The 13,156-nt window shown below is 48.9% G+C and overlaps 1 protein-coding gene across 1 annotated transcript in view; it reads left to right on the top strand.

Annotated features, from left to right (window-relative positions):
* Positions 1-404: 404 nt before the first annotated feature.
* LOC146863347 (uncharacterized) overlaps positions 405-13,156 on the top strand; it is a 53,586-nt gene continuing 40,834 nt past the window's right edge. The window contains exon 1 of the mRNA XM_085642788.1: positions 405-611. The gene's annotated coding sequence lies outside the window, so the exon portion shown is untranslated. The remainder of the gene's footprint in view (positions 612-13,156) is intronic.

The following is a 13,156-nucleotide window of genomic DNA, read 5'->3' on the forward strand; positions in this document are numbered from 1 at the left end:
CCCTGTTTTCAGCGTCTGGTGGCTCGGTGGACTAATGCGTCCCCTACAGGAGCATGTGTCCGACGTTATGGTTACAGGTTAAAATTGCGGCGGCTCCACTCAGCCTTTTATCCTCTGAGATCGATAAAATGAGTACCATCGAGTTGGGTAACAAGAACAAGTAGAAATAAATGTATTCGATATGACAACAATATCCCACGTAGGAGTATTCAATAGAATGTTTAAAACTTGGGTTGTATGGATATATTATATACATATTTACAGCAAGACCAAATACCACAATACCATATATTTAAATGGTTTTGTGGTATTTGGTCTCTTGCTGTAATATATTGGCAGAATTCCACAACTCCGCTCGCTCCCTTTAACAAGCTTCCAGCAGAACAAAGACGTGTGACTAACCCTCCGTGCCAGCAGGGGGCAGCAGCAGGCCTCGGCGCGCAGCCATAGAGGGCAGGGGACGGTTGCTGGTGGCTGCTGCAGCAACGGAGACAATACAGTGCCACGGCAGGGCTTCGCAGCGCAGTCTGCACACACCTACGTCTGCACGGGGCTCCGCAGCTGCAGCCCGATCGGAGCTTCTGGGGGAAGAGGAGACGGTGCCTGCTCAGGTAGGAAGCGCGCCCTGTGCGCCCAGATTGCACCTTTGCCCGGGAGGATGGACAGGGGGTGCCTGGACCAATCTCTTCCCGGGAGGATGGATGCAGCGGCAGTGGGCGCTTAGACCTGCCCGGGAGGATGGGTGTAGAGGCAGAGGGTGCGTAGACCAGGCCCTGCCCGAGGGGACGTATATATAGGGGGTGCCTGGATCATTCCCTGACCGGGCGGATGGATGTGGAAGCAGGGGTCGACTGGACCATCCTCTGCCCGGGAGGATTGCTGGAGTTTCCTCCCTGTGGATGGTAGGGATGCAGGGGTATCTGGACCAGCTGTGCCCCAAGGCTGGATGTGGTGGAGGCAGCGGGCGCCTAGACCAGCCTCTGTCCTGGAAGATGAATGGAGCTGCTTCCTTGGGGATGGGATGGAGGGGGTGAGTACCTGAACCCAAATCTGGGGTTTAGGTAGGCGGTACCTGGACCAATCTCTGCCTCGGAGGTGGGATGAATCTTCTCCCTGTGGATGGGAGCGAGGCAGGTGGTCACTGGACCCGCCTCTGCCCCCGATGCTGGATGGAGGTAGGCGGTCTCTGGACCGGCCTCCGCCCCTCCCCCGCCGTCTTAGTGACGTTGCCAAAGCATTGTTTCCCTGAATGGAGGCGACTCAAAACATCCCGGGTCCCGGGACCACCTGCCGCCCTCCAGCCGCCGGGACAGAGGCCGGTCTGGGACCGTCCTCCGCCCCGGAGGCAGGCGGTCCCTGGACCGGCCTCCGTCCCGGAGGCTGGATGGCGGCAGGCGATCCCTGGACCCGGGATGTTCTGGAGTCGCCTCCATTCAGGGAAACAATGCTTTGGCAACGTCACGAAGACGGCGGGGGAGGGGCGGGGCACCTGCTACTTATGCACTCCCCGCATATGTGTATTTATTCTGATAATTGTCTTTATTGTGGCGTGGTGGCCAGTTACCCCCAGACGGCATAGAACATCTCGGCCTGGGCTGGAGTGCTGTGTGCAGAGCAACCGATACGCCGTAGGACATCTCAGTGGGGTTGTCCCTGGTTGCAGAGTTCTTTATACAGCTTCCAAGCATCTGCCCTGCTATCGTTTTATTTTAATAAACCTGTATTTCTAGCTGGCGTGTTAATGTAACACCTATTTCCTTAACAGCGCTTCGAAGCTCCAGACCTTGGCTGTAAGCGCTATATAAGTACAATGTTAACTCAATTAAGCCGCTCTAGTCTTTCTTACCGACAGACTTCTAAGGAATGCCAGTATGTTTACAAAGATGTATGGCTGGATTAAATTGCCCTTAAATGTTAACATTATTCCCTATTGGGTCCGAATCTCCTTGAAATCATTACAATTCTGAACAATAATTCACAAAAAATAATTACTGTTCTATGGACACAACAAAGGACTCCTCAGACAGAAGACTCACGATTTTGTGCGAGAAAAATATTACTTTAGTAAATACTGCACTTCACTAACGTTTATTGCCGAAATGAAATAATTCCGGTTTTATCTCTGAAGCCTCCACTTCTCTGTTCCTAAATGTTGGTAGATGTTCACTCATCTCCCTGCAGTCATCAGTTCCAAACTGAGTCCCTCTGTAGTCTAAAGGCGAGCATGAAACATCCCCAGCAAAAACATTATTCCCTTAAGGGTGACACATTGTCTCTTGAACTGTCCACTTACCAAGCGTCTCAACTTTTCTGGACCTTGTGATAGAACGCATCAAAGCAAAAGTTCGTCTTGATCATACGGGTGCAACATCACTTCCTGCCAATGGAAGGCATTGTTTCCGGTTCCTGAGTTTTATTTAATAGAGCAGTGAATTCTGGGAGCTGCAGTCCTGGATCAGGTGAACTGAACCAAATGCATTAACCAATAGGAAAATCATTAAATAAATAAAAGCCCAGGATTGAAACAATTGCGTTCCAGTGTCACGAGATGTGTTCAGGCCTAGTTGACCCTCACATGGTGTTATCTTTTGTTAGGGGGGGGTCACCTTCCCTGTGGGACACCAAGCCTGCGGTGGTGTCTAACGCAAGCAAGACAAATAGACCCCCTTGTCTCCCTGGTATAGTACAAGAGTGTCATTGGGATTCAGCGGACCCCACCACTATGCCTGGGTGCTGGTACACCCATGACAGAGAAGAGCCTACAACAGATTGGAAAAACAAGCATGCAGGAGACAAGAGAGGAACTGGCGCAAACACTATGATGACTGAAAAACACCCTTACAAAGCTATTCTTACAAACTATAAAAAGATGGCCATCAATGAAAAAAGCCAGTACTATATTCAACAAACTGAAAAAGCCGGCAACTCCAGCAAAGAACTGTTTCAGGTAGTAAATAAACTCACCGTAGTTACAAAAAACAATTCCTCTCGTCACAACCAAGAATTCTGTAACTTGCTTGCCTATACATTTAAAAATAAAGTTGAACACATTTTTGATCTCTTTGATAAAAATAAAGTTAACACCGTCCAAATAGACCACAAAGCAACCATTGATGCGTTGCTCACAGAATTTACGCCAACATCCACAGATCAAGTAGCTTTGCTCCTTTCAGCTGCCAAATCTGGCTCCCCGAATGACCCTTATCCCCCTAAGATTTTACAGATGGCTAAACCGTACACTACCCCCCCCCCCCCCCCATCTGTCATCAGTATTTAATCAGATTATTTTGTAAGGATCATTTCCTAGCATATGGAAACAAGCCGGTATCCTCCCCCTTATCAAGAAACCAAACCTTGACATTAGCGATCCAGCTAACTACCGCCCCATCTCAAGACTTCCGTTGTCTGCAAAAATCACCGTGGAGAAAATAATCAATGTAGAACTATCCAATTTATTTTCGAAAATCCGCTTCTAGACCCCAGTCAGTTTGGGTTTAGAGCTAATCATAGCACTGAGACTGCATTGATAAAAACCACAGAAGTGCGAATGACATTAGACAGTGGAGGGTCCGGCTCTTATTTTGATGGACCTGTCCGCTGCTTTCGATATGGTGGACCATGGCCTACTGATCCACCGTTTGAACTATATAGCTTTAGAGGAAAGGCCCTTACACTGCTAACATCCTTTCTATCTGGGAAATCCCAAACGGTTCATCTAGGTCAGTTTAAATCCTCGCCGTTTACTCTGCCTTGTGGGGTCTCTCAGGGCCTTTCAGTGAGCCCGACGCCTTTTAATATCTGTATCTGAACTCGCCCCGCTGATTAGAAGCTTTAAGCTGAACCCAACATCCTATGGTGATGACACCCAGTTGGTGATCTCCACGGTGGATAAAGACGTCAGCCATTCTCTAAAACTCCATGACTGCCCTGAGCAGCTGGATGAGCAAACACTGCTTGAAACTGAATTCAAGCATAGCGGAGGTGCTACTGTTTGGTAACCTCGCTCCACCTTGGTCTCCTGCCTGGTGGCCAGACAGCCTGTGCCCATCCCCCCCCCACTCCAATGATTAAATCCACATTTCTTGGCAATATCATGGATGATAAACTTAACTACGAGACCCAGGTGTCGAAGGTTGTGGTGTCCTCTTTCTACACCATTAAAACTTTGAGGAAAATCCTCCCCTTTATTCCTAGAAACACCAGGAAGATGGTCATGTCCTCGCTAATTCTGTCCAAGCTGGAATATTTTAACGGCTTATACATGAATCTACAAGTCAGACTACTTAGGAAGCTTCAGGCGGTTCAGAATGCAGCCGCCAGACTGATCCTGGATGATCCCAAATATCAGTCGATAGCCACGGGCATTCAGGATCTTCATTGGCTCCCGGTCTGCCAGCGAATCAAATAGAAGGCGCATTGCGTTGCTCATAGGCCCTGCACAGTGAAGGTCCAAGATTTCTCTGGCATGTTTTTAGTTGTTACTCTCCAAGTAGATCTCTCCAATCTGCCAACGCCAGACTGGCTACCACTGTTAGAATCAGGAAAATGAATTTGGGAGGTAGGAGTTTCAGCTATAGCACCCCCAGGCTGTGGAACTCTCTTCCAGTATATCTTAGGACCATACCCATCCTTCTAGCATTCAGGAAAGAACTTAAGACCTGGCTTTTCAGAAGTTAGCTATACCTCAGTACAGTTGTATCATGATCCAGTAAGCGCCAAGGCACCTACGGGTATACACGTGCTATATAAGTTCCAATAATATACCATAACATAACAAAAGAATCGAGGCACACTCAGGTCTGTGCGCACACATGCTCATTCACAGACCGGGAAAACTCACTTTGTAGTTTTAATCATTCCAAGATGAGGCTTAGTCTGGAGTCCGTGTCCCTGTATACGGATCTTTTCTAGCTAGGGCCTTGTCTTTGAGGTGCCGCCAAGCCGCTGTCTCATTCCAATGTTTCTAGAATTCTTTATTTGCCCAGTGGGCTAGACCCTACAGGGGTAAAGGGACCGGAGGAAGAGTCGGTGGACCCCAAGCCTCAGCCGTCTGCTCTCATCCGCCCCTATTCAATGTCAGCTGGGGCCTTATTACAGTGAGCGCCCAGGGTGCAGCAGGAGTTTGAACCTGCTTCCTGTGGCACTGTGGTATTACAGAGGGGGCAGCAGACGCTTATGTAACCTCTTCTGGTGTTAGCGTGATCTTAGGGAGGGGGTCTTCAGTTGCATTGGGGTGTGGTTACATGCAATAAGGAAGCACTTTGCCTGTACACAATATTACAGGCGCAGGTGTAGAGTTAAAGAGCGTCAGCACATGCCAACTGAGCACCATTTAGAGCGGGCACACAGTCAGTACACGCCACTCGCTGTAGGCGACTCCTCGATCTGGGAAAGGGTTTCCTAGGGATCTGTTTGCCTTTCCCAGCGTTACAACAAACAAATGATGGACGGAATGCTGACAATGCAGACATTCTCCCCCAGTCAAGAGATCTGGGTTAAATCCATCGTTCTTTTGCCCACTACGCCACCCCAGTTCAGACATGGCCATATGCAAATCAGTCTTGACCCTGTGCCTCATGGGAACAGTCCAGCCCGAACTGCCAAGCCATGTCTTCCCTGGACCGGAATCAAGCATCCTAGGACCGGTTTCTGGCTATCAGCCGTCATCAGCCAGGATAGCTTGACTCCAGTGGCGTAGTGAGCACGGGACCCACGTCTGGGCATACCCATCCCACTTAGGGCGAAAAGCGTTACAACAAACAAATGAATGATGGACGGAATGCTGACAATGCAGACATTCTCCCCCAGTAAAGAGATCTGGGTTAAATCCATTGTTCTTTTGCCCACTACGCCACCCCAGTTCAGACATGGCCATATGCAAATCAGTCTTGACCCTGTGCCTCATGGGAACAGTCCAGCCCGAACTGCCAAGCCATGTCTTCCCTGGACCAGAATCAAGCATCCTAGGACCGGTTTCTGGCTATCAGCCGTCATCAGCCAGGATAGCTTGACTCCAGTGGCGTAGTAAGCACGGGACCCACGTCTGGGCATACCCATTCCACTTAGGGCGAAAAGCGTTACAACAAACAAATGATGGACGGAATGCTGACAATGCAGACATTCTCCCCCAGTCAAGAGATCTGGGTTAAATCCATCGTTCTTTTGCCCACTACGCCAGCCCAGTTCAGACATGGCCATATGCAAATCAGTCTTGACCCTGTGCCTCATGGCAACAGTCCAGCCCGAACTGCCAAGCCATGTCTTCCCTGGACCAGAATCAAGCATCCTAGGACCGGTTTCTGGCTATCAGCCGTCATCAGCCAGGATAGCTTGACTCCAGTGGCGTAGTAAGCACGGGACCCACGTCTGGGCATACCCATTCCACTTAGGGCGAAAAGCGTTACAACAAACAAATGATGGACGGAATGCTGACAATGCAGACATTCTCCCCCAGTCAAGAGATCTGGGTTAAATCCATCGTTCTTTTGCCCACTACGCCAGCCCAGTTCAGACATGGCCATATGCAAATCAGTCTTGACCCTGTGCCTCATGGGAACAGTCCAGCCCGAACTGCCAAGCCATGTCTTCCCTGGACCGGAATCAAGCATCCTAGGACCGGTTTCTGGCTATCGGCCGTCATCAGCCAGGATGGCATGTGCAGTCACCCACTACATCCCCTGCTGCGTTATCTCTGCCCCTTTCACATGGGCAGATTGCAAAAGCACAGTTATAGGACAGTGCATTAGTGAAAGGCAAGGGCAAGATTGTGGCTCCCTTAGGACAGCGCATTTACTGTAATAAGGTATACAATGTCAATCTGCGCAGAAAGGTAAAGCAGCGCTGCGGTGTAGCTAGGCAGCGCTCTCTGTACGTAATAAAACTGAATCAGACCGCACACTCTTTGTGGCTTTCACTTTATACACAAACACTGTCAAAGATCTCACGGACTTGAACAGTGTCAACTTAGATATTCCCGGTCAATCCAAAATTACCTTCATGCCGCCTGACTCAGTCAAGCATTCCTCCTTCTTTTAAAGCTTGTCACATTGAAGTACTTATTATCTATAACAAGATAAAAATACGTCTTTCACTTACAAGGAAGTCGAGTTAACAGTGCAGTCTCCGCAGAGGAAATGGGTGGATAAACCATTCAACTTTAAAGAGGTGGAAGCTGTTTATTTCTGCTGAATGGCTCTTAACCAATAGTAGACCTGCTAAAAATGTGGAAACTGTGGTGCGAGAAAAGTTGCAGAACTCTACTAGTATAACAAAAAAGATTATTAGTGCCTGCCAAACTTGATTCAGACCAGACGTCGGATTAAAACTATTCTGGTCACATGATATGATGGCCCAGGCTCGCAGCTCCCTCAGTGATAGGTTGGCCTAGGCTGATGATGGTTCCCTCAGTGACAGGATGGTCTAAGCTGATGATGACTCCCTCAGTGACAAGTTGGTCCTGGCTGATGATGGCTCCCTCAGTTATACATGGCCCAGGCTGATAATGGTTCCCTCATTGATAGAATGCCTAAGGCCGATGATGGCTCCCTCAGTGATAGGATGGCCCAGTCTGATGATGGTTCCCTCAGTGGAAGGACGGTCCAGGCGATGATAGTTGCATCAGCGACAGGATGGTCCAGACTGATGAAGGCTCTCTCAGGGATTTGACTGCACAGGCTGATGATGGCTCCATCAGCGACAGGATGGTCCATTCTTATGATGGCTCTCTCAGTGACCGGATGGTCCAGGCTGATGGTGGCTTCCTCACTGACAGGATGGTCCAGGCTGATGATGGTTCCCTCAGTGACAGGATGGTCCAGGCTGATGATGGCTCCCTCAGTGATAGGATGGCTCAGTCTGATGATGGTTCCCTCAGTGGAAGGATAGTCCAGGCTGATGATAGTTGCATCAGCGACAGGATGGTCCAGACTGATGAAGGCTCCCTCAGCGATTTGACTGCACAGGCTGATGATGGCTCAATCAGTGACAGGATGGTCCAGGCTGATGAAGGCTCCCTCAGTTATATATGGTCCAGGCTGATAATGGTTCCCTCATTGATAGGATGCCTAAGGCCGATGATGGCTCCCTCAGTGATAGGATGGCCCAGTCTGATGATGGTTCCCTCAGTGGAAGGACGGTCCAGGCTGATGATAGTTGCATCAGCGACAGGATGGTCCAGACTGATGAAGGCTCTCTCAGCGATTTGACTGCACAGGCTGATGATGGCTCCATCAGCGACAGGATGGTCCATTCTTATGATGGCTCCCTCAGTGACCGGATGGTCCAGACTGATGGTGGCTCCCTCAGTGACAGGATGGTCCAGGCTGATGATGGCTCCCTCAGTGACAGGATGGTCCAGGCTGATGATGGCTCCCTCAGTGCCAGGATGGTCCAGGCTGATGATGGCTTCCTCAGTGACAGGATGGTCCTGGCTGATTATGGCTCACTCCCTGCACTTCGCTTTATGTCTTAGAAGCCATTAATCCCTTTAAGCACGAGGCATTCATTATTATGAAAGCGCTGATCTACTCATGTGGTTTTCAGATTAGCAGCGAGATAACAACTAACAATTATTGTTAAATATCAAAATTTGTGCCGTGTACCAGTGCTTCAATGTCAGCATGTCAGGGCCATCCTACCCTCTTTAAAGGTGAGCTTGAAATATTAATCCAGAGCAGGACAGCTATTGTGAATTGGTCTGAAAGCTTTTCTCTCTGCATCCCAGTCTTTCTTATTTTTTTGCAATTCGTGGAAAGTCATGGAGCCCTTCATGTTATTGGATGTGTCGGGTGGGTGCTCAGTAATACATGTGGCAGGATGCATCGTGTGCTAGAGGAAAGGTAGTCACAATGGTGGCCAAAAGCACTGATGCTCAAAGATGGCCACTGGTGATTGACAAGTGAGAAAGGTTTCCTACATTTCTCGCTTCAGAAGTGACAACTTATTACATTAAATCCTTCTTGTTTGACTCCTGTATGACGTTTTGGCAGCCAGCCCCTCAGCACAGACTGGGTCTTCCTCTGCTGACTGCCTTTGCAAGCCCAGGCAGTCTTATTTGAGCTGGCAAGGATGTGTATTTAAGGCTACTCAGAGGATTATATTCAACGCATAATTGGAGGCCCTTCTCTTCTCTCCGGACATCCAACCACCACCACCACTACCCCCAGTACCAACACCTCCCATGTTTTATTAGATAAACTTGAAAAACTAAAGAAAAAACAAATCCGAACCGAACTCCATGCCCGAATGCTCTCAGAATACCTTAAACCAGGTGTCATCCCACTGGGTCTACAAATCAGAAATACTCCAGCCATATTCACTCAAGACCCAAAGTTTCGTACTGGCTTCAGTTATCTAGCCACAACTTGCTCACGCCACTGGATGGTCCTTGGAATTGACACAGCAATTAAACACAGCCTCAAAGAACTGGAAGAGATAGCAGAACTAGAGAGACTTATTCTGGTTGACACCGCCTTCAGACGCCAAAATTCTCCTAGAAAAAATTAACACAGCCATTGCCACCTTCAACACTTTTGAGCTCAACAAGAAAATAACGAAAATCCAGAAGGACATAAAATTCTACAACGTAGATACAACATATCCATATCTACAAGACGAATTCTATAACACTCCATACATCCCCCCCCCCCCCAAAGGACCCGCAACTGGGGTAGATACCGCAACAACCAACAGATTACCTTCTACGACTCTTCCAATACCTCGATTGAGGACTCTGACCCGGTTGAGGGACCAAGCACATCCAGAGCGACCAACAGACTGCCACCTCCCACAAGGTTTTTAGGGACAAGGCCGCGGACGCGGCCAACCACAAATTTGACCTCGGAACAACCGCCAATACCAACCTCAATTCTCAGGAGAAAGACAAACCCGAAACAGGTTCTACCAATGGGGTCCACAACAGTAACCAGCCATACAGCCGCCATCCCCCCTCAGCCTCCGCCTCCCCTCAAACCTTGGACCCAAAATCCATACCCATATTCAATCTATCAGACCACATCCTATCCCATGACGCGACCCAACTTCTCAGCAAGGGCCTCCGCTTTGTCCCTACGGAACGAACCAACTTCCTGGACCTACAGTCCAATCTCCTACTGTTCTTCCGACGAATCCGGCTTAACCAATTCTTCTTGGATAAACCATCCTACAGTCAACCCTCTGGACCATGGTTCCACCCATCTTCCACTTTCAATCCCCCCTCATCTGCCATGCCTCCAGAAATACTTGCCTTTGAACGCTTAGTTCTACGTGAAATCAGACCTCCAAGCACAATTTGAATATGTACCCTACAACCTACCCTTATCTGAGAAACAAGCCCTGATCACACTCAAGAACAAATCTGAGTTAATTATCAAACCAGCAGACAAAGGCAGTGGGATCGTAGTCATGAACACGGACAAGTAAGACCAAGAAGTGAAACGACAACTATCCAACACCAACCACTACCGCCCTCTTACTAAAGACCCCCTACCTGATCTCACCACCAAAATACAACAGATCACTGGACGAGCTAGATCTCTCAACATCATATCCCAATCACTTTACACCAACATCCCGCACAATGAAGGACTTAGTCATTGAGACACTATTGGAGACTAGGCCAAAACCCGCTTTGATTCCGACTGAATTCATCATGGATTTACTACACATTGCCTTAGAAAATACCTATTCTCTATACCGCGACACTTTCTACCTACAAGTCAAAGGTGTCTCCATGGGAGCTTGTTTCGCCCCAAACTTTGCCATTCTCTTCGTCCACCACCTGGAGATGACTCACATACTCACCACCAAAAATCCCTTTCTCAGTCACATCTCTCTCTGGCAACGCTATATCGATGATATTCTTCTGCTATGGAAAGGTACCACTCAGACTCTCGACCCCTTCATCGAATGGCTCAATCAGTCCCAAATCCACCTCAAATTCACCTGCGACTCTAAACCGAATGACCTCCCATTCCTAGATGTCATTATACATGCAGAAGATGACATAATTGGTACCTGCCTTTACCGTAAGCCAACCGAAAGAAACACCCTCCTTCAGTACTCTAGTTACCACCCACGAGGTCTCCGGGATGGCCTTCCCTATGGTCAATTCCTGCGCGTTCGAAGAAACTGCAAATGGCGGAAAGATTGCTTCCAGAAATCAGACATCCTCATAAAAAAACTCCTTGATGGGGGATATCCAAAACGTTTAGTCAGAAGAGCCCGTAAGAGAGCTTGGTACTGCCACTGTGAACATCTTCTCATACCACAATCCAAGAAAACCATGACCAGGATACCTTTTGTCTCCAAATTCAGCCCGTGCAGCAACGAAGTGAGTAAGATCATCAAACGCGACTGGCCAAAGCTACGAGCTTATGAAACTTTCAAGGAACCCCCTATCTTTTCCTACCAACGTGGCAACAATTTAGCCACACATCTAGTACATGCCATCACAAGGCCTACAAACACCACAAGCAAGAACACCATCACTGCCGCCTGGGGTTTACCCCCCGCTATTGGACACTACAAATGCCAATCCTGTGCTGTATGTGAACTCACATTGAACACCAAAGATTCTAAAATCAACCACAAAAAAACTCAATACCCTTACGAACTGTAGGTCACAAAATGTCATCTATGCCATCCAATGTCCCTGTGACATCATTTATATTGGCCAGACCACCCAAATGGTCAAACAGAGGATAATTCAACATTGCAGCAGAATTCACTGCAAAGTTCTTACTGCACCACTGGTTTCCCACTACATTGAGAAAAACCATTGCGAGACTGACATCACCTGGCAGGTGATAGACCAACCTACACTTCCCATCAGAGGTGGTGACATCAAAGCCCTCCTCAAGTGTGAGTGTAAATGTATCACCATTTGTAACTCAGTGAACACAGGCTTGAACACAATTAGTGAATGGAACAGTACCATCTTACTTTGATCCCCGGACACCATGTCCTTCCACAACATGTACATTCCATCACTCCTTACTTGCCCCATCACACACTACACCGCCTAACATCTCTGATGCTGCCAAATCCTGAATTACTAGGTCAGCATGACTCTGGCACCTCCCCTCTCTCTGAGGGTTCCTCCAGTAGAGTGTCATGCCCCGCGGTCCAACCCCCGAGACGTTCTAGTATTTAAGGAACCTCGGTGCACACGAACGCGCTTAGCGTTCTTGCTTCGAGCCCCATTTCCGTCCTTGTTCTTGGTGCCTGACTTCCGTTGTTGTATTTCCTGTTTCCATTATCGTCCTCTCGTTAGTTGAAGGTCTTTGCTCGTAGTTCTACCTGACCCCCCTGGACCTGGAGTTCCGCCCCGCAGCCGGCACCTCCTTCGCCTCTAATCTCCCTGCTGTATCGGGAGAGGTTTTCGAAGCCGTTTCTCCCCAAGCTTCCCTACTCCTGGTGTTCCGCCCCGCGGTCGGCTCAATCCCCGCCGCCGGGCCGGGCACGCTGCTCTTTCTCCCCGAGATTCCCTACTCCTGGTGCTCCGCCCCGCGGTCGGCTCAACCCCTACCGCCGGGCCGGGCACTGCCTGTAAACTCCGCCTACCTTAGGGAGAAGCTGAGGCCGTGTTACGGTCTCTTAAGTTGTTCAGCTACTCCTTTCGTCCATCATTCTTTAGTACCCTATCCTGGTGCTCCGTCCCGCGGCCGGCTCTGTCCTCGTTGCCGGGCCGGGCACTGCCTGTGTGTTCAACTTTGGATACTGCCTGTGGGCTCTGCCTATTTGCGGGGGTTCTTCCCTTGCCTACTCGGAGAAGAGATTGTCCTGTGCGTGGACCACTGCGCTATTAAGGCTCATTACGTCAGAATCACGATTATCCCATTCACCTTAGCAGACTAAGCACGACTCTCATTCTTTGTGGACCCAAGGTGGAGTACAATCCTGTGTTCTTATAATACTCCAGTAGAATGGTGGGGTGAGTTGCACACATTTATAGCATATGTTTTAAGATATAGTGGAGGCTCCCTTCTAACCCTTTGTTTTCTGTTGTAGAGGATACTAGATATTGAACCTAATACGCCGTCCCCCTATACGACTAGATGTAACATAACTGTGGTAGGTGTTGACAGGGGTTTATTCATACCATTGGGTTGTACGGTGAAGACAGGAGATAACGTAGTCCTTTTTTTACAGCTGGGTA

The sequence above is a fragment of the Triturus cristatus genome, chromosome 2_2 (assembly GCF_964204655.1).
Source record: "Triturus cristatus chromosome 2_2, aTriCri1.1, whole genome shotgun sequence".
NCBI classification, from domain to species: domain Eukaryota; kingdom Metazoa; phylum Chordata; class Amphibia; order Caudata; family Salamandridae; genus Triturus; species Triturus cristatus.